Here is a 24,812-nt window from a genome sequence, read left to right on the forward strand (position 1 = left end):
ATAAAGCATATCATGGAGGGCCACCGTGAAATCCACAGAAATGATTTTAAATAAACTGAATTTAGATCTATACTACCCTATGCTTAACAGTGAAATCTGATTTCATGTAAAAGCTGTTGAGTCCTTTGAAAGTTTACTGTTATCTAATTTGTATTACAAAATTCATCATAAGATTTATCACATTATCACCAGTTTTCACAGAAATACTAGCAAACTTCATGAGTAACTGGCTTGTGACACTACTGGAGATCACATATGGACTGAGGAAACCAGTGATTATATTTGCCTTCAGTCCAGTAAAGCACCCAGGCAAATGAAAACTGCCATTATCATCAACAAAGTTGTAGATACAGCTAAAGAAAACAAGATTTACACACTCACATAGATCATAGTCCAAGATCTTATTAATTTATACTGGACATGAGGATTGCATTAGCATTTCTATCTTTCTTAAGCTTCTATATTACCATATAAATGACTTACATTTCTGCATTCTAAGAAAGTGAAGTGTACTAATGAGTGATAAGGCTGACCTGAGGCTGCAGGGCTAAGTACAGGCTAAATAAAATCTGCCCTCTTTTAAAGGTGATTCATTGTCATGAGTATGGGCTGTTGGTACCCAGAGTCTTAATCTATTATGTTCTTCCTGCAACAAGCTGAGCTATCTGCAGAGACTCTGTGTGTGTATGTGTATGCTTGTATTTTTATCACAAACATTGGGCTGTGTTAATTCTCCCAGCTTTAAGGAAAAAACATTATATTTTAGGTGGGGTCTGAAATGAAATTAATTTGACTGCTGGAACAGCATTTAAAGGATGCTTTTCTATGGACTTTGTAATGAACAGCTGCTTCCTATTAAGGGAAGGGTAGATCCCCTTTTTACATTTTACAAAGGAAACAAGATTAATTAAAGCAATTAATCTACGCAGTAATAGTAGCTTTTGGAATTTTCCATACCCCTACAAGTTTGCAAGTCAGCTTCTCTCTCACCTTTCCTTGTCTTTGGTGCCAAAGCAAAAGCTGCATGAATACTTATTGCTCGTTCTGCCTACAGAAGGATATACAAAAGAATGAGTTAAGCAAATCAAATCAACAGACAGGATCTTGCATAAAATATCTTACTCCCAGAGTAACATTTTAGTCAAACTGCTGAACTGATGTTTCCTTTCATATGAACACCTCAGCCAAGTCCTTGCCAAAAGCAAAGCCTTGCTACCTTTTGAGCTGACTAAACAGGCCTTAAAGCTTCTACTTTATATTTAGGTGCTTTTTAGAAATAAGGCTACTTTTAAAAAAGCGCCTTCAATAATTATGAAATACTACTGACATTCGTTGTTTCAGGGTTCAGTCTGGTTTTAATTTGGTTGTTTTTTTGGTTTGGTTTGTTTTTTGTTTTTTTTCACTACCCCAATACAGCTGATTGGAACAGTTATTGCTGTGACAGTTACACTTTTTTCCTATATATTTACTTTCTTGCATTTTCTACTCTGAACTTGAAGATCCCCAAGCTTTGTGAAAGATCATTCATCAATAACAGCCACATCATCTCCTTAGATATTTTAAACTACAAATGTGATTATTTACATTAATACTGTTAGACCAGAGTTATATAGATGCAGTTTTCAAATCTAACAGGTGCCATTTGGACAGGTTGGAATGGAGCAGAGCCACGACTTTGGAGACAGAGGACCTCAGGAGGTCCTATTCAAGCTGCAGTCCATAGTGAGGCAAAAGATATTGTCAAAATGAAGATTCAGCTCACAGAGAGACAATAAGTACTATTGTAATTCCTTCACTGCAGCTTTTTACTCCACTCAGAGGTATTAGGATGTGGGTGGGAAGAGAACTGCACGGTCCTCATGATATGATGATCACATGCTCAAAGGCGTCACTATTCAGTGTTTAATCAGAAAAAGCTGTAGCTCCTCAGTCTCCCTGTAAAGCATCATTCGCAATCCCTGTAGACTATGAGCTTGAGCAGTGGGATTGGCTCCATCTCCTGGGCAGGTCTCGCAGGTTCTATTGGAGCTAGAGAATTCCTGAGGGAATACTGAGAATGAAAGTGCTGAATGGAGAATAGCTGCAAATCTGTCTTTTAAAGGACTTTGCTCTAAAGAATGGGAATTTTTTAGAGAAATCATCTTGTTTCTCTGGGCTCAGTAGTAGCAGCCCTTCTCCTCAGTACCACAAAAAACTCCCAAAACCTGAGAGGTCAAAACTTCAGTTTGACTGTAATAGCAATCAGATTTATCTTGATTTGCATTGTGATGCCATCCTTGGGTCCTCAAATACATGACTGGTTTTATGAAGTGTACCTAAAGAACCAATAATATTTTGGGTTTCTTTTTTAACTTTCTATATGTGTTTCACAGGGAAAGCTCAGGTCTCTACAGGACTGGCACTCTTTAGCAGCCCAACACTTAACACAGTTCTCTGGAGAAAGGAAACAAAACTGGTAAGGAGGCAGGGAGAGTGCTCCTTGTTTCAAAGGATCTTCTATTTTCTCATCTCCTTCTTTCCCTTCTATTGTTCTGCCTGATTTTCGCTGCTCTCTGTAATGGCATTTCCTTAAGGTCAATCTATTGTTATGTAGGAGTGTGATAGAGATATCAGGCTGAGTCATGAACTATTTGCCAACTCCACACCTTTCAGCATTCTGCCACAGAGTGGAGGTAAAATAGCTGTGATTACTGCTACTTCCTAAATAAAAGCTGTTTTTTAAAAGTCAGTGAGTAAGAAAAGGAGCTCTAAAAAGAGTATTACTTTTTAATGGATTTTCCTTGGGTTTTCATAAGCCTGCAACAAAACTGAAACTGTCCAGGGCCAGCAGCATTCACAAATCATGCTTTAGTAACATGCACGTAAATCTGAGAGAAACAGGAAAAAATACAACAAATAAGCATATTTTAAATCCACTGAGGATGCAGAATAAGAAACAACTAAAAAAAGGTGTGTAAGACACTAACCTTAATTTTCTTTGCAGCAATCTTGTATTTAAAATTATTTTGCATTTGCCTTAAGCAATTTATATCAACTACATAAAATATCTATATCACAGCCCAAAAGGGGCATCCTGAGATGATTGCACATGTGGTGGCAAGGTACTTACTAATTCAAAATTTTTCCACTTGGCTGACATTAAGAAACCGTTAAGAGACAAAATATGTTATGCTCCTGCTAAGGGACAATGCTGTAGAGCTGCTACTGGACGAACTATCTGGCTTGACACATAGGCATGTGTTTACTTTTGCCACCTTAGCTCTACAAAGCAAATTTTGATAACTAGATCCAAACAGAATTCTACATTTGTTTTTTTTTTTCTCTTTCAGATTGCCCTTGTGGTCACAGGTCAACATTTTCCTCCCTCCCTGACGTATCACAGGTGCCAGCAATGCAGGTTTCAGGGCTACCTATGCCTTGGTGTTTTAGGTGAGGTCTGTCAACATTCAAAGTGCTTCTTATTCTCAGCTTTGCTGGGGAGGAGAGCAGCAGGGATAACTCTACATAAAAAATAACTGTTTTCAAACTGGATGAATTCTGGTATCATGAGAGGAAACATATTGACCTAAAACTTCATTCTGGAGCTCTGTCATCTTGATGCTTTGGTAAATCTGGAACAAATTCTTCAGAAATACGTAGGTTCAGACCACCTTCATCACTGTTTCTATTAAAACAGTTACTGTAACAACTAATAATTAACCCAGAAGGTCATGTTGGCCCATCTTGGGTGACTTATTACACAATGTAGCTGTAGATTTCGCATAGTAATTTCCCCCTTGAGCCAAATATCTTAAAACTGGGAGCAATAGCTTCCAGCTGAAGCCTTTATGGAAAAAATATATGCAGGCTCCTCCAGCTCACACAAAATTCACCATGAGCCTTGGTTAGTTAGTGTTAACTAACTTAATCAACAGTGAACTCAAGCGAATTTCCATTTTTGACACTTATTAGCTTTATTAGACTAGGCCACTGAATTTTGCCATGTCAGGTGAAACAATGATCAAGGATTTTATTCTCTAAACATATAATATTAACTCACCCACCCTTTCCCAAACTTTTTTCTCTAAATGCTGGACTTTTAAATTGTATAGCCTCCTTTTCCACCTTGTGAAAAGATATATACAGCTCATTTCAGTCTTAGACACCTAAAGCAGGGCTCGAAAAAGAGGACATTGCAGGTCCCCCTCCATTACTTATGAAGAAAATGTGGGCAGCTGAATTGAAGGCCATTTTTAGGCCACTAAAATTGCATTAGGTGAATAGCCAAAGCGATCATGAGTCAATCATGTCCTTCTCTCTGTAAAGCTGTACCATCTGAACTTCCACATTCTCTATGTTCCTACTTCAGAAATCACAGCCAGTTCTTGTGAGCCTTCTCTGAACTGTCTCTTGCCCAGGATGACCGCTATGAAAAACAAGTTCTTAAGCAACTGCAGTTTTCTTTTCTACAAGGAGAACTCTCCTCACCACTAGCAACCTCTGCTTTTAATGAAACTTTCAAGGGTATGGTTTTTTTAAGAGACAACTATTCTGTTGTATTCAGTTGCAACTGGCCAATGAGTTTAGTGGTCCTTGGTACGGACATGCACACCAACATGCATGTGCATCCCCCACCCCTGCACATACATACGTAAGATTAATTTCTCAATCTGGCAATTTTAAATGAAGATTGCAAGTAAATATTTGAGGATAAATATAAGCACATATTCTTGCTCATTTGGAAACATGAAATGGCTGACAGGTAATGAATTTTCCAGAGTTTGAAAGCTGATTCATAAGTCATGTTGATTTAGACAAAAATATCCAATGAGATACCTTCCACAGTTCCATCTGATTTATTTATTTTCTTTCATATTAATTGCTTCAAAGACTTCTGTCGACCATACCTCGTGCGCTTGCAGCCCAGAAAGCCAACCATATCCTGGACTGCATCAAAAGGAGTGTGACCAGCAGGGCGAAGGAGGTGATCCTGCCCCTCTACTCTGCTCTTGTTAGACCTCACCTGGAGTATTGTGTGCAGTTCTGGTGTCCTCAACATGAAAAAGACATGGAACTGTTGGAACAAGTCCAGAGGAGGGCCACGAGGATGATCAGGGGACTGGAGCACCTCCCATATGAAGACAGGCTGAGAAAGTTGGGGCTGTTCAGCCTGGAGAAGAGAAGGCTGCGTGGAGACCTCATAGCAGCCTTCCAGTACCTGAAGGGGGCCTATAGGGATGCTGGGGAGGGACTCTGCATTAGGGACTGTAGTGATAGGACAAAGGGTAACGGGTTAAAACTTAAACAGGGGAAGTTTAGATTGGATATAAAGAAGAAGTTCTTTACTTTGAGGGTAGTGAGGCACTGGAATGGTTTGCCCAGGGAAGCTGTGAATGCTCCATCCCTGGCAGTGTTCAAGGCCAGGTTGGATGAAGCCTTGTGTGGGATGGTTTAGTGTGAGGTGTGCCTGCCCATGGCAGGGGGGTTGGAACTAGATGATCTTAAGGTCCTTTCCAACACTAACTATTCTATGATTCTATGATTCTATACCTGTCTCATTGCCGTTTATAATCCCTGTAGACTACAGGGTTTTGCTCTCAATTAAGTTTGTATGGAATTATCCTGAAGAAATCTATTCTGACAACAGAGTGGCAATTCTCCCCTAAACCTGGGAAGATTAGGAAGAATAACTCTGATTTTCTGGATATAATACTCTTTCCGTAATAGGAAACTAAATTCAGTGTTTGGCCTTCTATGTATAGCTCAAAAATAGCTGTGTACAATACCTTAATTTAGATTTCATCAGCTAAGCAATACTTGAATGGAGAACCTCTCAGGATGTTGTGGCGGTGACCACACAGTAGCACCTTGCTTGAGTCAGCACCAACGTATGAGCATTTCTTACTGAATATACTGTAATGCTTTTGAATCTTGAGGATTTAAAAAATCCTGTTGCTCTTTATGTTAAGTATAATCTTTAAAAATACAGTGATGAAATTTTACCTTAGGAAATTAAACTTACTACAGAATTTCTGTCTGATGAAAGAATCTTCAGTGTCCCATCCTAAACCATTGTATATTGTCAGACGTTAACAAAAAGTTACCAGGTTCCTTCTCTAATAAGCAGCTACATTTCAGTGGTGATGACTTATATGTGTAAGGATAAATAAAACATTTGGGAAATCTTCTGTGCTACTTGCTAGGTTTTTGTTGTTGTAACAACATTGCTTGTAGCAGCTGTGAAGCTTATGGGATTTGTTAATAAAAGGACACACAGGCATAAGAATGGAAAACCTCGGTTACAGAAGTAAATTAAAGCTAGCACTTGTACAGTACTTTTAAATTTTTAAACCTTTTATTTTTCAGATTGTTTTCTCTTTTCTGTGTTTTAGCAAATGATTCCATTCTACTAGCTCCATATTATCTACAATAAAATGTTTGTTATCTATGTAAAACTACACATTCACTTGCCCTTTCACCCAATATGAATATACATGCTACTACTCTAATACAGATACGCAATGGTGCTATGCCTTTTTGTATCATATGAAATTCTACCCCAGCATCCTTTTAAGATATTTTGTTCTTAAATAAAGAGGAATGTATGAAATAGCTACAGCAGTTACCACAAGCAAATGGCTGTGAGTAGTCATTACAATTATGAAGTTTTTTTTTTTTTTGCCAATTTCCACTACTTTCATGTGTTTTCCCAATTGTTGCATTTAACTAAGAAAAAACCAAAAAAGCTACAGAAGATGCATTTCATGGTCACTCTGGAAGAGTCACACCAGAGTGGATGCATTAACATTCAATACAGCACTCTGCAAGAATTCCAGTGACTGTATTAGGGATATTTATAACATGAGACTCAAATTGTCATGGTTGTCTAAATAAGTCCCTAATTTGGCATGCTCAAACAAACAAGGAGAATGAATTATAAAGCCCTTGCTTTTTTGCAAGCATTCAGAAAGAAATGTGATGAAGAACAAGTTTGCCCAAGACCTATTTTTTAGATCTACATTAACTACTATCCACACCAATCAGTCCTTGTCAGAAAGTAAATGTTTCACAGACTGGATCAAGCACTGGTTAATAAGTTGTTTGAGAATCAATCTCTATTCATCCAGGTTCTCTCTGTTAGTTCCACCTTTAATTCCACCACACTTCTCTGTGGGTTTATCATTGAATATTCTGAAAGCACAGTGGTAAAATAGCTGAAAAACAAAGCAGACTGCAAGAAGAAAAATGCATTAGCTTTGGAAAGCTCATTTGAAATTTATGATGGATTTGAATTTGAGTATCTGAATTTGCCAGTTCACAAAGGAAGAAAGTGGGAGGCTGTGAGTGAAGAAGTTTCCTGTGGTTCTTCGTTTGTAACCAGCCACAAAGGAAGGAACTCTGTGTTCAAGCAGGCTTTGTAGAGCTGTTCAGTCTGTGCCTACATCAAGTCTGCTGTCAGGATGTTGATGCAGCTTGGGAAAACTTTCTGGGCATTAATTTGCCTTGCTCTTACATTCACACACCCACAGCATAAGGACCCTGTCCACTGACCTGCAGCTTCAAGAAAACAGAAAGGTTTTGGTACACTGTATGTTCAAAGAAATGACAAGATCTTTTCTCACAGAATGTGGAGTTTGACTGTTTTTTTCAGTATTTGCTATCAGAGGTAACTATATATAATACATCCAAGCCAGTTTTGCATAAACTCCAGGTTCTTTATTTCCATAACATGGATATCATCTAAACATCTAAACTTTTCAGTTGCCAACACTACATTTGATCTTATGAGCAGATAACAATCCTACAACAGCGCTTTTTTTTTTTTTTCACAAGGAGTTTTGATATCTTTTAATGAGAATAATCTGAAACCAGGCAGTAATACCTAGAACAAGGCAATCCAACAGCTTCCTGTAGAACACAGAAGTGCTGACTACTGTGTGAATTGTTCATGGTCTGTGGACCATGAATCATTGCATCCCTCATAAAAGTAGACCTCAGAAAACTACATACCTGAATACAATTAGTATGTGCAAATAATGACTGTATGTAGGGTAAGAAAGCAAAAGGACAGAGAAGAGCTTTCAGAAAGAATGACTGAGTTCAGGGAAGTTTTGTGATTGAGAGAATGGGTTGCTGTTTCACTCAAGAGCATGTATATGCTTCTGTAACAGTCATAGACACAAGGGAGAGCAGTGGTTTTTCTGAGATACATTAAAATAAGCTTTTAGACATTTGGATACTAAGAGCTGTCTTGAGGTAGAAAACTGGGAGCATAAACTCACTAGAGCTGAGGAAACAACTTTATGGAGGAGCTAGGAAACTGGAAAGGGCAGGTTTGAAGAGGGAGGAGATTAACTCCATGGAATTGTCAAGCCTGAGCTAGATGCTGAAATAAGTAAGTATGAAAGCAATAATTTGCAGCTAAACCCCCTCAGCTCTGTCTCTTTGGTGCTACTCCACTAAAAAATGGAAAGAATCCTGTCAAAGAAGATAGGTTGCTTTTGTCATGTCTTAGTGGTAAAGATTAAAACCAGACAATGCTGGCTCAGACAGCCAGCATAAAGAGCAGGGACGGAAGGACCTGTACCGGCACAACGCCTCTTTTTAACTGTGAAATGGTAACTATGAAATGGTTCTTCAGGTTTGTTTAACTTATTCTAAGAGTTAAGCTGGCTTAAGCAGATGGCAAAAGGAAATTAATATAGTTCATGTCTAAGGACATATCTTTTTTTTTTATAGGAAATTAAGAAGTAAGCAGTATAAATTTGAATTCGGAACAAATCCGAGTTCAGTGAACCGATACATAGAAGGCTGGTGACATTCGTGCTTTATACAGTGTATTAATTTAAAGGAAACTGCTAGTAGGCTCAGGCTGGAATAGGTGCTTCTAACTTGAGGAAATCAATTCATTAAATTAACAAATGTTGAGGCAACAACAATAGAGTTGAGAGGAAATGAAGACATGATTATGAGGGTCAACATAGCATTGGCTAAGATAAAACACAAAACAGATGGCTTTTCTGAGATGACAGGCTGAAGGACTGCTGATATGGAAGGTATGTAACAAATAAGAAGTGAATTTAACAGCAGAGTCATGTTGGTTTTGAACTTGAACTTATGCAATCAAAATTTGGTAGAAATTTTTAACAGCACTTGTAGGTACCTGTTATATTTTCTAATGGTTCTACAGAAAGAATGCTTCTACTACATCTATAAAAATGATTCTAGTTTTGCTCTTTTTCAAAATTACATCTGTCCTGTTAGACAAGTTTCTAGACTACTAGGTGCTGTCACAGTTAGTGACAGGAACTCTGATTAGGATCCACTAGTTATTGAAGTTAATGAAGAGTACCTGCAAATCACAAGTGTCCCTGGTATTTTAAGGTTGTTTCTCAAAGCTCTGTAAGGAAAACTGAACTCTTCTCTGAATGGATCAATGCAGATGAAACTAAGCATTACAGGAAAATGTACTGTTAGCAGTATTGGACATCTTAAAGTATAGTATTCAAATTGTTAATTTGCTCAAGGAGTTTACAGCTCATGCCAGCTTGTTTTCATGGAGGATTTCAAAACAAGTTTTCAACAAGCTGAGCTGTAGGATCAACCTTGTGTCATATGATGTGGGGATAGAAAATCACAAGCTGGAAAAAGAGGAAGATAGAGCTGCTGCACAATTAATCATTTCCTCTTTTATATTTTGTGCATACGTCTGAATAATGACTGAGTGTAAATTCCAGTACTTCTCATGGAAAAGTAATACTGAATTTAAACGACATTTTTTCTGCTGCAAGTTTGTTCCTGGTTTCTATCACATTTACTATATTTTTATGTATCTATCTGTGCCTTAAGAGACCCATTTACCTTTAGAAAAGTGTATTTTTGAAAATAAGCCTCAAGAACCTTCCAAATGCAGTGGTAGAAAATGAAAGAAAATCAGAACTAAGACAGGGTATCTGCTGGAGAAAAGTAAGAGTCTTCTGGGAAACCATAAGCTCTTTTCATCTTCCCAACAAGTAGATTCATGTTGGTAATCCACATGGCTGCTGATTCATAGGTTTATTTTGCAAGTAACCTGTAGGTCTTGCAAATAGTCAGTGGTGTAACATCATTGTATGGGCACATAAGACCTGACCGAATCACACATGTTTCAAATCTTCTGGTCCTGGAGGTGAGCAGCACAGAGTCCGCAGATAAAAGCAATGTCATCCAAAATATCATTACTGTTGCGTCTGTGGAGATAGTGGTGGTGATGTGATGTACTGGGAGCTAGAATGTTGATTTTCCACATGTTCACTGTTAAACAAGTCAATAAATCAAGGAGCCAGGAATTATTCTTTCCATGTTCATTTTGGGGGACAGTAAGTGAAGCCTGTCTTCATAAGATATGAATGATTCATACTTTAGGCATTTTCACCATTTTCACTTGCCTTTTCCCGGTACAACTGGTATGCTAGGCTTTTGTACTATAAGTCAAAAGCTTATAAGAATGAGTTCAGATGATTTTGTGCTTTATGAGAGGTAACAACAAATGCAGAATGAATGTGCTGTGACACCTCCAGAAGATAATTGGTCACCTGTGATCACAGCAGATCCTTCCTAGTGATTACATTTGTCACTGTCAGTCCTCTCATCTGTTTTTGTCCCATGCCCACCGGTGCTAGAGGCTGTGAAAAGCTGGTGTCTGTTTGATGTCTTTAGGGAAATCTGAGCATTTCGTACTGGATTCACAGACATCTATGTTGCATCACTGATGATGCTAATTTACTAAAACAGCTAATACTGATGGCTATCAGTGTGTCTACTGATCATATGAATCTGGAGACTAAGCAAACATCATAAGATGGACAGAAACACTTTTCCATTTCTACCACTGTGAATCGGTTCTGAATATATGGGATTTTTGCTTCACAGTTCAGCATCTGTGCTGCTTGCTGCATCTGAAGACAGCAACAACAGTCAAAAATCAGCAAGAAATCTCCCAGCAACTTCAAGAGCAAAGAGAAAGGTGCTGAACTACCATGTATCACAAATTCCCATCCCTGGAAGTGTTCAAGGCCAGGTTGATCAGGGCTTTGAGCAACCTCATCTAGTGGAAGGAGTCCCTGCCCATCTCAGGGGATTGGAGCTAAATGAACTTTAAGGTCCCTTCCAACCCAAACTGATTCTATGATTCTCCCACTTCAGGGTTAAAGAAACACAGTCAAAAAGAGGCAACTATCTGTACCTATTTCATATTTTGTGCAGAGATAATGTTTGTCTTCTGACCTCTCAATCTAGTTTGTATTAGTGTCTCTTTTCACCAAAAAAAAACCCTGATTGATGATTTGGCATGATTTGGCAATACAAAAAATAATAACTGCCTGTTTATCAGCATCTTTGTAGAGATGAAAATTAAAAAACATGAATATTTTTAATTCTGCCATTTCTAGGATTATTCTTTCTGTGTGTGCTTCTCTTCCTTGCAGGGTAAACACATAAGCAGTGACTAGACAAGAAGCACTCGCAGCAAAAAAGAATTTACAGATCTTCAAATGATGTTGCATGTGAGTGGGCAGACCATGGCAAAATGTTCACACTTCTTCATCAAATCTAACTTGTTTGCCACTATGTATTTATGCTATAAAATGTGAACTGTAATTCTTCTGTGGGAGAGTAGCCCACATGAAGTGACAGGAAGCAAAAAGACAACCACTTTTGCAGGTAAGTGATACAGGACAAGATTTGCTTGTTCCCAAGTCTGTTTATTTAATCAAAAAAGTCTTTAAGAATCCATTTGCATCACCATTATTTAAATGGAATCCTAATTTACCCTGAGAATCAAGAAGTGATTTTGAACATGGATTTATCAGCATATGGATAAGACAGAAATGTATTCCTTATATTATAGCGCCTTTGGCTGGCTTTTAGTTTCTTAGAAGTCAACACTTATTAGGCCATACCAGTTCTGAGTCTCCAAGACAGGAAGGACTGATAAACTGGAGCAGTTAATCAGAGGGTCCACAAAGTATTTAGAGCTGGTGCATTTGCCCTGTGAGGAGAGGCTGAAGGAGCTGGGCTTATTCCACCTGTAGAAGAGATGGGGTGTGGGGAAGAGATGGCTCACAGCAGTCCCCAACACCTACAAGGAAGGGACCAAAGAGTTGGAGGCAGGCTCTTCACATCAGTGCATGGTGGGAGATGAGTCTGTAGGCATAACTTGAAAGAAGAGAGGTTCAGGCAGGAGATAAGGACACCCTTTACACCTGGGGACAGCTGGACAGGGGTGCAGATTGCCCAGGGTGGCTGTGCTGGTTCTGTCCTTGGAAGTTTCTAAGCCCTGACAGGGCACAGCCCTGAGCAGCTTGGTCTGAGCCTGAAGGTGAGATGAGTAAGGGCGTCCAGTTCTGCACTGACCAGGAAGCCTGGACCAGCTGGAATCTACACTCAACTATGTTAGGCTGGGAGCCTAAAGTTAGGTGGACCAAATCCAAGCATGAGAGTTAAAACAACACTGAATACTTGGGGAATTTTTGTCACATGCACCTATCTCAGCTTGGGCATTGCTTGCTTTTCCTAGGAAGCAAATGCCTGTGACTGATACTCAGTTTCAAAGTTAAGCATGTACGATGTGTACATACTATACCTTTGCCTAAACTGGTCGCCGGAAAGTGAATACAATGGTGCAGACACACAGCTAGATATGATCTTGTGTCCAGAAAGAACTCGTCAGTGCTCATGCAGATTAAATTCATAGCTTCTGGCATTTGTATATGCATGAATACTTACACATATATATACATATGAGACTCATGTGTGTTTGAAGTTTCCTCTGCTTCTCACTTTAAGTGAAATGTGTTTGAGGTTTCAATACTGACATTAATTAGACTATTTATTACTTTAAACCATTAAATGAAATACTTCTGTGTTTGCCATCCAGCCCATTCCTTGATGTGTGCTGATATACACCAGGCTCAGTCACCCCCTACGCTTCATCACTCCTATGCTCAAGGTCTCAGAACATGACTTTTTTCTGGGAAAGCTTATTAAACAGAAAAGGCATTAGATCAATGAAACATAAGGAAAATTGCTGTAAGCATGTTGCGAATGGCACATCTACCTATTGGCATTTTAATCTATGAGGAATTGCCTGCATTAAGAGTTTCTTTTTTAAGTTTCTCATTTTCGCCCAATTAAAAGCATGTTTTTAGCTACCCTGTTTTCAATTACATCGTTTGATTTAAAAGTTGTTGCACCAGAATGAATGACATACAAATTCGGCCTTTAATAAAAATCTGTTGTAGTAATGAGACATCTATTATATGTATGCCATTGTACTGTGTTCTGAGCTACTTATGCAAAGAACTCCAAGAAATTTTATATTGATTAGTCAAAAGTCTATGGCCTGATGAAGGCTACAGAAATACTTGGGGGTATAGAGTTAAAAGAACCTTCTTTTTGATATCATGTGGTATAAAAATTCTTAAGTTTTGGAACTCTAAGAGGACTCTTTTGTAACATCTTAGACACAGGGCTTTATTTAATTTTAGGTGTAATGAGATGTTTCACTACTAAAACTGTCTTTTAAGGAGGTAATTCTTCATTTTGAATGGCAGTGATAAAAAAGAATCTAAAGTACACCACATTCTAGTTTAAAAAAACAAACTTAACAAACAACAACAGAAAAAAAAAATCCAAGAAAAAGTATCTTCTTTTCAAGATGCCTCCATAATTAAAGACAATTTTACTTTCTGGTCTCTATCTTGCTATAACAAGATCTTTAGTCCCACACCCCTGTTTACAGTTCTTGCCTGCCCTTTGCTCTGCCAACAGATTTTGGAGGAAAATTACAGAACTGGCATGCTTGTAGTTCCTCATGAATAAAGACCAATTCCTGCCTATAAAAGACACATCTGTCTGAGCAGCTATCAAGTGGTGAGGGTTTGGCTTGCCTCATTTGCATTGTTGGCTCACATCTACCCACAGTGCACTCCCATAAGAGAGGCAAAAAGAAGGGAATACATTTACAGTTTTCACTGCTCCAAATAAAGTTCACCAAGATGCTACTAGAGCTTAAAAATAAATGAAAATATGTATCTATTTGCAAAAGCATACAATGAACATGATTTTAAACATCACAACATGTGGATTTTCTCACTGCAGTAGTCCTTCTACATGCAAGTGCAGGATATGAGAATTTGAATTCTCTCCTATGCTTCTCTTCGAGGATTGAAGGAGTTTCAGAGAGGGGTGAAAAGTGAACTCTACTTAAAGAATCTGAAAGTACTCAGTGGTTCCAATGGTATTCAAATTTGGGCCCTAGTTCTGATATCTGGAATTCCAGAAAATTTCCAAAAGTAACTGGAATGATCACCCTATTACCACCACTGCCAGAATGTTAGCACCTGCCTAGACAGAGCATTTTGACTTCTTTCATTGCAAATTACAGTGGGATAGTCATTCTAAGGGTCTGCAGCATCCTGCTGTTTAATAATGAAGTCTAAATCTGTACGTGTAGAAGCAGTTCAAAACCAAGACTGCAACTCACCAGTGAGTGTCAGCTAGGACACTGAGAGGGATGAGGAACCTGGGTGGGAAGGGTGAAAGAGGGACAGCCTCATTTCTTGTGTCTATCTAGCACATACAGTCTTGCCATGGTGCAGTGCCAAGATGGTTTCTGTAATCACTTGTCATTACACAACCTCTGGATGGGTGTAAATTTGAGCCTGAAAAATGTGAATTTCGTCATCATAATGATTAAGTGAAGAGGAAGCTTTCCCTGCTAAATATGTGCCCCAGATAAGCAGAAAACGACTCCCATACGTTTGTTGCCTTGGCTGGTGGAACAAGTTTTAAATGGCAACACTGCCAAAGAAGAATGTGCACAGAATTCTGTAAAATATGTTTGTTGTCTTTTAGAAGTAAAGCTTTATTTTGTGTATGTTTGTTTTTATTTAAAATCACAGTCTGCAGAGACTCATGCTTGCAATTTATTCCTCAGGCCATGATTTCACCCCTTTTTTTCTGTTAAAGAATGTTCAGTATTTTTTCTTTACAAGTGCCAGGGTTTATTTTAAACAGAAACACATTTTATTCTGAGAGGTAGGACAGGTCACTCATGGTAACACCACTGCATAGCCTTACCAGGGAAAAAAAAAACCTTGCCTGACATTTTGAGACTTCTGTTCCTCTGTGGGCTGTGGTAGATATGTGGCTGGTACAGTGATTTCATAGTTTTCCAGGTCAGGAGGGTTAGATTATTACTCAAACCTAAAGCAATGAAGTAAACGTTTACAAATTCTGACATTGCTGAAGTTTAATTTCAGTGGGAAGATGGTGAATATACTGAGAATGTGTGCTGCTCGACGTGCTTTGGCTTCAGTGCTCACCCGTAAGACCCATGAATCACAGGCAGTTGTAAAAACTGTATCAGAGAACAAGTTAAAATAAATAGTCTCCTTTTTAAAGGCTTTGCTGAACTGAAGCCAGGAGGATTAGCTGCAGGATATTAACAGGAAGCAATATATATATATGTTAGAATAAATATATCTTTTTCTGTGATATATAACTTCGTGAGGCACTTGTCATCAAAACTAAAAAGGTCATAGAGAGAGGACAGCACTGAATCATGGCTTGTAAACGCCCTTTATTACCACACTGATAAGGGGCCTATTGTCTGTCGAAACAAGTCCTCTTCATTATTTTATTGGTTATTTTTAATGGTACAGAAATGCCACTTTTTATGCAAGTTTGGTAATCTAACACAGTGGTAAAAAGCCAAGAGGTAGCTTTATGTCCCTACAACTTACATTTGCAAAACCAATTGATAAAGTAGTTCAAAAGCAATTTATGGTGATCTCGTAATTGTGTCAGGAAGCAAACAGCAAAGAGCTATTCCATGAAAAGACTTGGGAGGACTACTATAACTTCAAACAGCCCATTTTCTGACACAGTGCACAAGAAGATGTACAATAAACCAAGAAATGTGTAATCCTCCAGATTCGGCTGATTTGTTTTCAGTTGCAAAAAGATCTTTCCCTCATGATTATTAGAGTTCTTTACAAATCAGAGGCAGCATCTGGGAATCTCTGCTAAAGAGATTATACATGGAAATTGCCTTGAAATGTTGACTTTTATGCTGGTCCATGTCAGACTAGATCTGAGTCCAGACTGACATGCAAAAATAGACAAGCATTTTGAAATAATATCATTTTACTGATTGATATCCAGAACTTGAATTTGTGCTTCTCCACTTTGCTCTACAATTTCCAGAATAAAAGAGACCAACCAAAGGTCTAATCATGCCAGATGATGATCCTTCTACAGGGCAGTTACAGAATTTGTAGTTGTGATTTCTGTTGGCTCCATTTGGGAGCCTGTAAATGTAGACTGTTATCTTAGGAAGGAGTCAAAAAAACCCTCTTGAGTTTATCTCTGAGTCAGATAAACTGTGTGGTCTTTTTAATTAACATTCAGTGATATTAACTTTTATTTATGCCCAGAGCTTGATGAGCACAAAATAGTGTCAACACATCCTAGGCTTCTCTCCACTACATTGCCAGAGCGTAATCAGTACAACAAATGTTTTCTATAACCCAGAGACTTCTTCAAGAGGAACTGCTCTATCTGTAATTGGATAAACACAGAAGTGAATTCACATGCAGCTGAATTTTAATAGAAATGGTGCAATGTAACCATATCAATGTAGTAAAGTTATTTAGCCCCAGTCTCACTAATGAGCATAATATCCGTATAAGATATAAAAGTACATATATATTTTCTCACCTAGAAATGAAATTATTCTAACAGATCCAGACATTGTAATATTTGCATTCTGTAAAATAGGCAATGAGAGTGGAAAATATTTTGTATATCCAAAAGTGCCCAGAGTGTTACAGAAAATCAAGACAGAAATATTTTACAGAGATCTTTGCATCAGGGAATGAGTGCAGAAGCTTCCTTCTGGTACCATCATCCTTTGGGGCATTCTGCACATTCAAAGCACTGTCCAGGGTATTAATACTTGTTTTCCAGTTGCCACGGTTTATGTGCATCTTTGACTTCATTGCCCTTCTTCCTTAGGTTCCAGTGAGACCAGAGCCACAGCCAGCAAGGTACTGATGACAGCGGTTGAAGGCACAGCAGTTCCACCCTGACATACAGTTGAATGTGGGCTTTGTCACCACCCAAAGCACAAGCTGTTATGGAGGGCAATGCCATGATTTCCACTAGCAGAGACTGAAGGAGGAAGTTTTCGGAATTGCTATGTGTATAGCAAGGACAGGGCTTGTCCTTGCTGCCCTCCATGGTTAAAAAGTCCCTGGCATATTCACTGGCATACTGAGCACGCCCAGCAAAGGTGACTTTAGGAGGCAGGTTATCTTCCTGCATCTCATCCCAGAACATCAAGGTTTGCTTTTTACTTAATGGCCCTCTTTCTGCCTATGCCTACACATTGTTCTTTGTTCCCATTTCTAGCATCGAGAATAATCATTACAATCACCACCATTTCACTATTTTTTCTTTCTGCTATTCTATTTGCTGTCTAGCTTTCTACTTTCTACTCTTATTATTGATTCTTCCTCACACATATCAAACTGAAACAATGTAGAGGTGCTAACAGAGACCTCAGAACTTTACTGAATGCTTTATGAGAAAATGAGAGACATTCAGGTTTGTCAGTGGCCACCTTAACCTGCACATCAACTGCTTGTAAATGTCTACTGTGAAAGAGCTAGAGAAGATCATAGGGTTATTCTAATACAATATCCACAAGTCCAGGAGTACATCTGCATGTGCGTAGGAGGTCTGAGATAAGGCTTGGCAGTGAATAATGTGGGAGGACAATAAGGAGCAATAAACAACTGGACTTGCTTTGAGAGTTCTCTGAATGAGGTCTGTGAGTGCAGCTGTCAAGCACCAAGAGCTGATGTTCTGTCCTAGATACAAACTGTAGCTGCCTCTTCACCTAAAAATTGAATTAATCTTTGATATGGAGCATTGTATTAGTCTTTGAACTATAATGGGAGTTTAGGTACCCGCTGGATGTGTGAAGAGTGACATGTAGTTGCTTTAGTCTCAGACAGAACTGGTTGTTCTCAGAATACATGGCAGAAGAAATTCAAAACTCCTAAAGTTACAGCACAAATTCCCACAGACATGTGAAAAGGATTATTACAGTTTTATTCCTAACAGGATTACAGAAAGAATTCAGAGCAAAGCAAGTAAAATTAGGGACCTTCTAAAGAGTGTAAGTAACCAAAGTAACCTTGCTTAAAGCCACTGGCACTCAAATAGTTCACTAATGCTGGGGTCTGATTGTGTCTGGCTGTTCATTTTATATACACCTACATTGCTCTAAGACAATTTGCAAACAGTATGACAGAATGGAGGATTGCCTACTTTTGAAGTGCTCTATTATTAATGAACTCACAGCAGCTCTGTACCATTTTTCAGGATAGGAAGAGAAGAATACCATGTTCAAGTGAAACTGTAGGCTTGTTTGAGTAAGCAGCATGCAATTATCCAGACTGGAAGGTGGCCAGTGCCCTAAAGCTGATACTCTTAACACTAATCTTGCAGCATTCAGAACCTAACATATTTGCAAACCATTTGCTGCAGTTCATTTTCCAAGGTTCAGCATTAGACAGGAATATATTTTATATTATATTCTGATGGCAGCACATCCTCATCGCAATTATAGTCCCACAATCTGCTTTTTTTTAGCTCTAATTCTGATACCTTTTATTTTTCTCTATTAGGGAAATGGAAGAATGAGAACAATAGGTTATTCCTTCCTTTCCAACAGCCTGGTACATTTAAGTGGCAACAGAAAATTACTACTCGGAGTCTTCTCTCATGTCCAGACAACACAGGTCTTAAAATGGTGAGAGTCATGCATGTCAGGACGAAGGTCATGCACATCATGAGCACTTCACAGTCTACTGTGTCCCAGAGAGTACGAAATATCTTTGAAATCACAGCCATTAATAAGCCTGCCAAACTTTGCTTATTTTTAATTTATCTGGTAAGCTGTTGTGAAAAGCCATTTTCTCCCCTTCCTCATTCCTCAGGCAATATCAAATGACTAATGAGGAAGCTCAACAAGTCACTACATGGGATAACTGGCTGGGAAAGGTCATTAGGTTTGTGCTCGGGTGGGAGTAGGAGCAAGTTCAGCTCTGGGGTTTGTTTTGGAATTATGTGAAATGGGTGGGAGGTGCAGAGATTCGTTGAGACAAAGGTCGATACCTGCAAGGAAGAGGCTATATATGCTTTTTGGCAAAACTCAGTTTACAGGAACAAAGGTTTTTATAGAGCTCACAAATTCTGCCACCTGGGATTCAGGCAGCCATGCCTAGTTCAATGGAAATACCATGCTTCCAGATATTGAATCAGGTTTTGGAACTGGAAACAAAAAATGGGTCTTCTTATAATTGAAATATTCTTATTGTGAGCTATGGAGTTACTCAGCTTTGCAATGGCAAGGCTTTGGGCCCTTATGGTTACATTTTCAGAGGGAGAGAACAAATTCACAGGTTTTAATTCTCTGTATGTGGGAAGGGCAGAATGAGCCTGTTGCTGGCTGGCTCCCAGCCAGGAGAGCCAGGGCCTAAGCAGAAAGCAAAATTGCAAAAACCCTAGATCTAACAATGGAGAGGAAAATGGACCCCATGGTTCTTCTGAGCACATTGCTACAGCAAGCAGAACACAGTAATGCCTCATGATTCATATCTGCTGTCCAGAATGGCTGCTCACCTTGTTGTTTGTGTTTAGCTGACTCTGATGGACACCTCATGATTTTGTGCCAGGCAAAGAGTGATGCTTTATTTTTTTTTTTATTTTTAATTTTTTATGGATAGAACTGGCTCCTGAGAATAGTTAACTTATTTTTTTTTTTTTCATTAAGACATTGCCTGGGTATTTACACAATACTTTTGATGCTTTTTTCATGTATCACTAAAATTGACATCTTTACTGAACTCAGCCAATGGAATAATTTTGTATTTCAAAAATGCTAGTGAGGAGGCTCACTAAACATTACCAGAACGCTTTTGGAGACTAACTGTTCCATAGCTGTCTGCAGATGTTAATTTAACTAACTATTCCATCACTGCGATTTTGTCTTGCCTTATTTAATGATGTCAGCATTGACTTCAAGATAAATACATTGAATGGCAAAAGCTTTTTGTCATCATTATTTTTACAACAGAACCTTCCAGGTTTTCGTATTCCAGTGTTTCTACTGCCAAAGCATTTTGTACTACCTCTTTCTTCTGTGGCTGTGGCCTTTGTGTAAAAGTTTGAATTAAATGCTCCACTTACATTCTTGGTGACAGGAAATTCTCATATTTTCTGCATCTCCACATCTTCACACTCTGTCTTTCCTCAGATTGTGCTCTGTTCACCTCTATGTTCTTTCTCTATTAAATCAGCTGTCTGGAAAGCTGTAACAGTAGGAAGTGTTGGGTGAACTCCTGTAGCAGTAATTTGACTTAAATGGCTAGAGATTTCCACTCAAAGGCAAAGCTGTAATGGTATAATAATGAGAATACAAGTAAATATAGCTGCTTAGCATTCGCTGATGTAGTAGCTTGTAAGTTCATTGATCCTTGCACTGTTAAAATTCAAATGTAACTTTTTTTCGTAAGATTCAATCTTACATGTAACATTTCTACTTTTAACTTTACGAGTTTCTCTATATCCTGATAAACATACTCATAGTATATTCCTGACATCTGAAGTCTCTGTCAGGAACTTGCTTTTGAGGTGTCAACTTTCTAAAATGTCCATAGGGTGAAAGCCTGTTGTTTTAGAAAAACTCTTCTCTGTCTTATCCACCCTCAAAAAGCACTTGTAAACTCTTGCATATTAAGATACTATACATTGCCTAAATTATTATTATGTATTTATATTCTTATCAAAATAAGCACCATACAAATAACATTGGAGACATTATTTCAAATGACCATCAGAGAACCACAAAATAAAGCAGATGGCAAGGGCTAAATAAAATGAATGGTAATCAAGATGGAAAATGGTATTAAGTACTTTGCAAATAGGACAATAATTTTGATTAACATCAGCAGGAATTAGAGATAATGGGGATGTCTACAGCGCTCTGAAATGGTTTTTGGTGTTCCAGTCTGAAGTAATCTACTGTGACAAAAACAGATCTCATGTAATTTAGTCAGATCAGCTTTCTATGTTAACTTCAGCTAGTGTGTTTTCCTCTGTGGAGAACACAGGTCATAATGAAAAATAGAATCTGAAAATTCAAAGCTTCTTGAAAATTACTTTTTGCTATTTCTTATTTATTGGTTATGGCAATGACAGTGAATAACAATAGCATAATATGGGAGACTTGTACTTGCTGAGCAACCAGTAAGTACCTTTGAAGAGAGATAAAAGGATTTTGTAGTCTATTGCAAAGAAAAGTAAAGGTTTAAGTGTGGCTAATTTGTTGATACTACACTGAACATTACAAAGCATGCAAATGTTTGTGCATTATAATTTTATTCTATAAAATGGAGTTTTTGTTCATGTTTATCATCTGTTTATTTAAACTACTCAAATTCAATTTCTAATGGACCTTTAAAATTTCTTGTAAAGTTGGGTGACCTGCTTACTAGTAAGGAACATATGGGCAGTGTGACACAGTTACCCAGATGGCAGAATGGGCTTTGCTTACCAGGGTGGATCTCAGCTATGCCTGGGTATGAAGTGGAACAATTACATACTGGGAAAATGTTTTGGAGGCAGATTTATTAATTCAGTCATCAAAATTATGATAAAAATATTACAGTTAAATTAAGGTCAGAAGCATGAAACAAATGAGCCCCTGCTGAATTCATTTTCAAAAGTACAGAGTAGGTTGACAGTGTTTGAGTTCTCAAGGTCAAAATATGAGGCTTATCTGAAATGTTGTGCCTTTCTCTTGTTTACCTCATAACAAAAAATGAACTCTAACCTCTCCCCTTTGTGTTTTTCCCTCCTTCCCTTACACAAGGGCAATGGGATTTACAACCCTAACAAAACTCTATAAAGAAAATAGCATAGGGTAAACTTTATCCTTTAGCTACGGCTGTTGAACTCATTAGTTCCATGGGACTAGTGAGATCCATCAGAACAAAGAATTTGTCTCAAGGGATTTAACTGAAGGGCCTAAGAAAGTCTGACCCAGTTCCTGGAGAAATCGATGAGAACTTTTCCAGTGATTTCAGAGAAAATTGAATCAGATCCAACAGTCAGAGAATTCTGATCTAAAGCTGAAATTTATCCCGTTTATTCTTATGTACTATTTCGGCTCCCTCTCCAGTCAAAACCTGACAGAGTAAATGAGAAGTTACAGAACAAAGTTTGGCTTAATGTTCCTTGATCTCTGCTTTCCCACAGCTCCTCCTGCGTATCCTGTTATCCCAAAAGACACAGAATGAAACAAATAAATACATAAAGTTCACTGTACACATTGTTATTTATTATTAATACAAGCCAGCTTCTAATGGGGATAGTACAGATAAGGGGAAATGCATACGTGTTTTATAACCTCGTTTTAATATGCAATTTTATTGAAAACAATTATTACTGTAACTAGAAACCAAAATCAGGAAAAATATTGCTTAAACTAATTCTCTGTTGATTTTAATGGAACTAATTGGAAATCAGTCTTTTCTAAAGACAAATACCTGGCTAAGACATTCAGTTCCTTCTTAGTTGCTCCAAATGAAGAAAGCTGACAGTATATAAAAGCTGTACCAATAAACTTAGCAAATATTGCAACATTAATTCTATTGTTTGCATATGCAATTCCTCTCCCTCAACCCTACAGATATTTTCCTTTATGTTTTCTGTTCTAACAGTACATACGACCTGTCCTTCAAATATCTTTTTAAAAGAAATATTAGTACTGGCAGCCAGTATGTTGTAGATGTACCTTGGCAGAACAAAAGTATCTTGCTTTAAAAAGTACCTGCCCTAGAGCATTTGAAAAGACTGTCAAATCCTAAAGTAGGTCAGCCTTGTAATTCTGAGCAGTTTTCTCGTGACAAGAGCAATGTAAGCAATGTGCTAAGTTTTTCTGTGGAGCTATCACGCTTATGTTTGCCATATGTCTCTTGGCCTGTTTTTATAATTTCTTTGTTGCTACTGTTTGATACCCAAAGCTTTTATTCGTGAACACCAAAAAGTTAGAAGGAACTCAGAGCTGGCAGATGTGTCAGCTTTGGCCACAACAGGCAATAGATGCAGGAAGGCAGTTCTCTGTGTCACAGCCAACAAAGTTCATCCTTGTCCAAAAATTCCTATCGGTATCAGTTGCATTCTTAGAAGTACTTAACCCTCAAACCTCAGGTTTCCCTACAGGTTTTCTTCCTTTACAGCAGATGTTATTTACTTTAAAACAGCCCAGAGGACTATGAAGGCTTTAAGAGCCTCAGCACACTCTCTGGTGGTAAAGGTGGCTGTTGGATGACAGCAGCCAGGAACCTGGTGAAGAGCTGAGCCCAGCGCAAGAAGCAAATGTTGGGACTGGAATGGAGACTGGTAGGTGACATGTTTCCTTCCCCTTCCCTCCATGGGATATTTCCATTCTGGAAAATGGAATATGTCCATTTTCTTGGGACAAAGTCACTGAGGAACAACTACAAATGTTCCAATTTTTTCAGGATATATATGGGGATCTAAGTCAGATGTTTAAGCAGAACTCAGATGTGGCATTGAAGTGACAAGAGCAAGAAACTTTGCTGAATGGAAATAAAAAGCAACAATATTAGAAACAAGGAGAAATGCTTTACTTTAAGGAAGAGGGTAGGAAGGAAAGCAATTCCTTTTAGAGTAGCAAGCATTTGTCTTTCAAATGTGTATATCTGGAATAAACAGTTCGTTGCCATATGCCACAATGTGGTCTTTAAAATGGCTCTGATGATCAGGTGTATTACATTTTAGCACATATTTGGGGATGTTTATTTGTGCTTTTCATCTGTGCCACTAACACTTATGCAAAATGGACATATAAGACAATTTATACTAAATGGATTCCTGCAATCTATTCAAGTATGTTTGTACTAAAAATATTTTAGAGGGAAAACCACTAATTTGCTCTGATTACAGCTGACTTCAGCAAATGCTTACTGAAATTATTTGGGAAGGTAATGTCTAGATGTAAACAATCTTTTACTGGCCACTGGAACATCATGCTTTGTAATTCTGCTGTCCTGAGTGTATTTTCATTTGCTATCAGTAACCGACATTTTTTTCTCTGAAACAGAACACACCATCACAGCATACCCATGGATGACACCAAGAAAACAATAAACTGGCAATAAGCTTAAAAGTAAACACAGTTATTATTTAACAAGCAACCTCCCATTACTGCCATTACCAGCCTTGCTAGTAGTTAGTTTAATTATGTCACTGGAATGCATGCTTAACATTAGCCATAACAGCTAATGAGCTGATTCTTCCAAAGTCACATGCTCCTATTAATCAGTAATCTAATCAGTCTAGCCTCAACATTTTAGAGAATAACCAGTAAAGAAGGCAGCAAGTAGTCTTGAACTGTGCAGCCCTACTTTGACACTTGTTAATATTAGCCTTGTGAATTAGCAGATCACCTGCCATGACTAATTTAATCTAGATCAAGCATAAATCCTTAATCACGTTTCTGTCAAAATAAGCAGAATATACAATATGGTGTTTTGTCACCTTTTGTTGGCTGCACAGTGATGAATAGTACTAATCACGTATAAGATCTGATAGAATGAAATCAAACTTTTACTTTTTTTGTTTGTATAATTATTTTAAATCACTCTTGAATGAGGAGAATTATTTTATTCGTGTTCAATTCTTAACGCATGTGG

General features: G+C 38.1%; 2 long non-coding RNA genes across 4 annotated transcripts; both read left to right on the forward strand.

The window, feature by feature from the left end:
* The first annotated feature begins 2,376 nt into the window (after positions 1 to 2,376).
* On the forward strand, positions 2,377 to 4,412 carry LOC136009408 (uncharacterized). The gene is made up of 3 exons (XR_010610543.1): positions 2,377 to 2,455; positions 3,330 to 3,429; positions 4,349 to 4,412. It is a non-coding gene; the product is annotated as an uncharacterized LOC136009408 (long non-coding RNA).
* Positions 4,413 to 8,494: 4,082 nt separating this feature from the next.
* LOC136008787 (uncharacterized) lies at positions 8,495 to 24,602 on the forward strand. 3 transcript variants are annotated; one of them, XR_010610242.1, is made up of 5 exons: positions 8,495 to 9,035; positions 10,891 to 10,984; positions 11,445 to 11,522; positions 17,038 to 18,841; positions 23,358 to 24,602. It is a non-coding gene; the product is annotated as an uncharacterized LOC136008787 (long non-coding RNA). The 3 variants fall into 3 exon arrangements; XR_010610243.1 differs by lacking the exon at positions 23,358 to 24,602 and having other exon boundaries at positions 17,038 to 17,365; positions 18,717 to 21,928; XR_010610241.1 differs by lacking the exon at positions 23,358 to 24,602 and having other exon boundaries at positions 17,038 to 21,928.
* Positions 24,603 to 24,812: the final 210 nt, after the last annotated feature.

This window comes from Lathamus discolor, chromosome 2, assembly GCF_037157495.1.
Source record: "Lathamus discolor isolate bLatDis1 chromosome 2, bLatDis1.hap1, whole genome shotgun sequence".
Classification (NCBI taxonomy): Eukaryota; Metazoa; Chordata; class Aves; order Psittaciformes; family Psittacidae; genus Lathamus; species Lathamus discolor.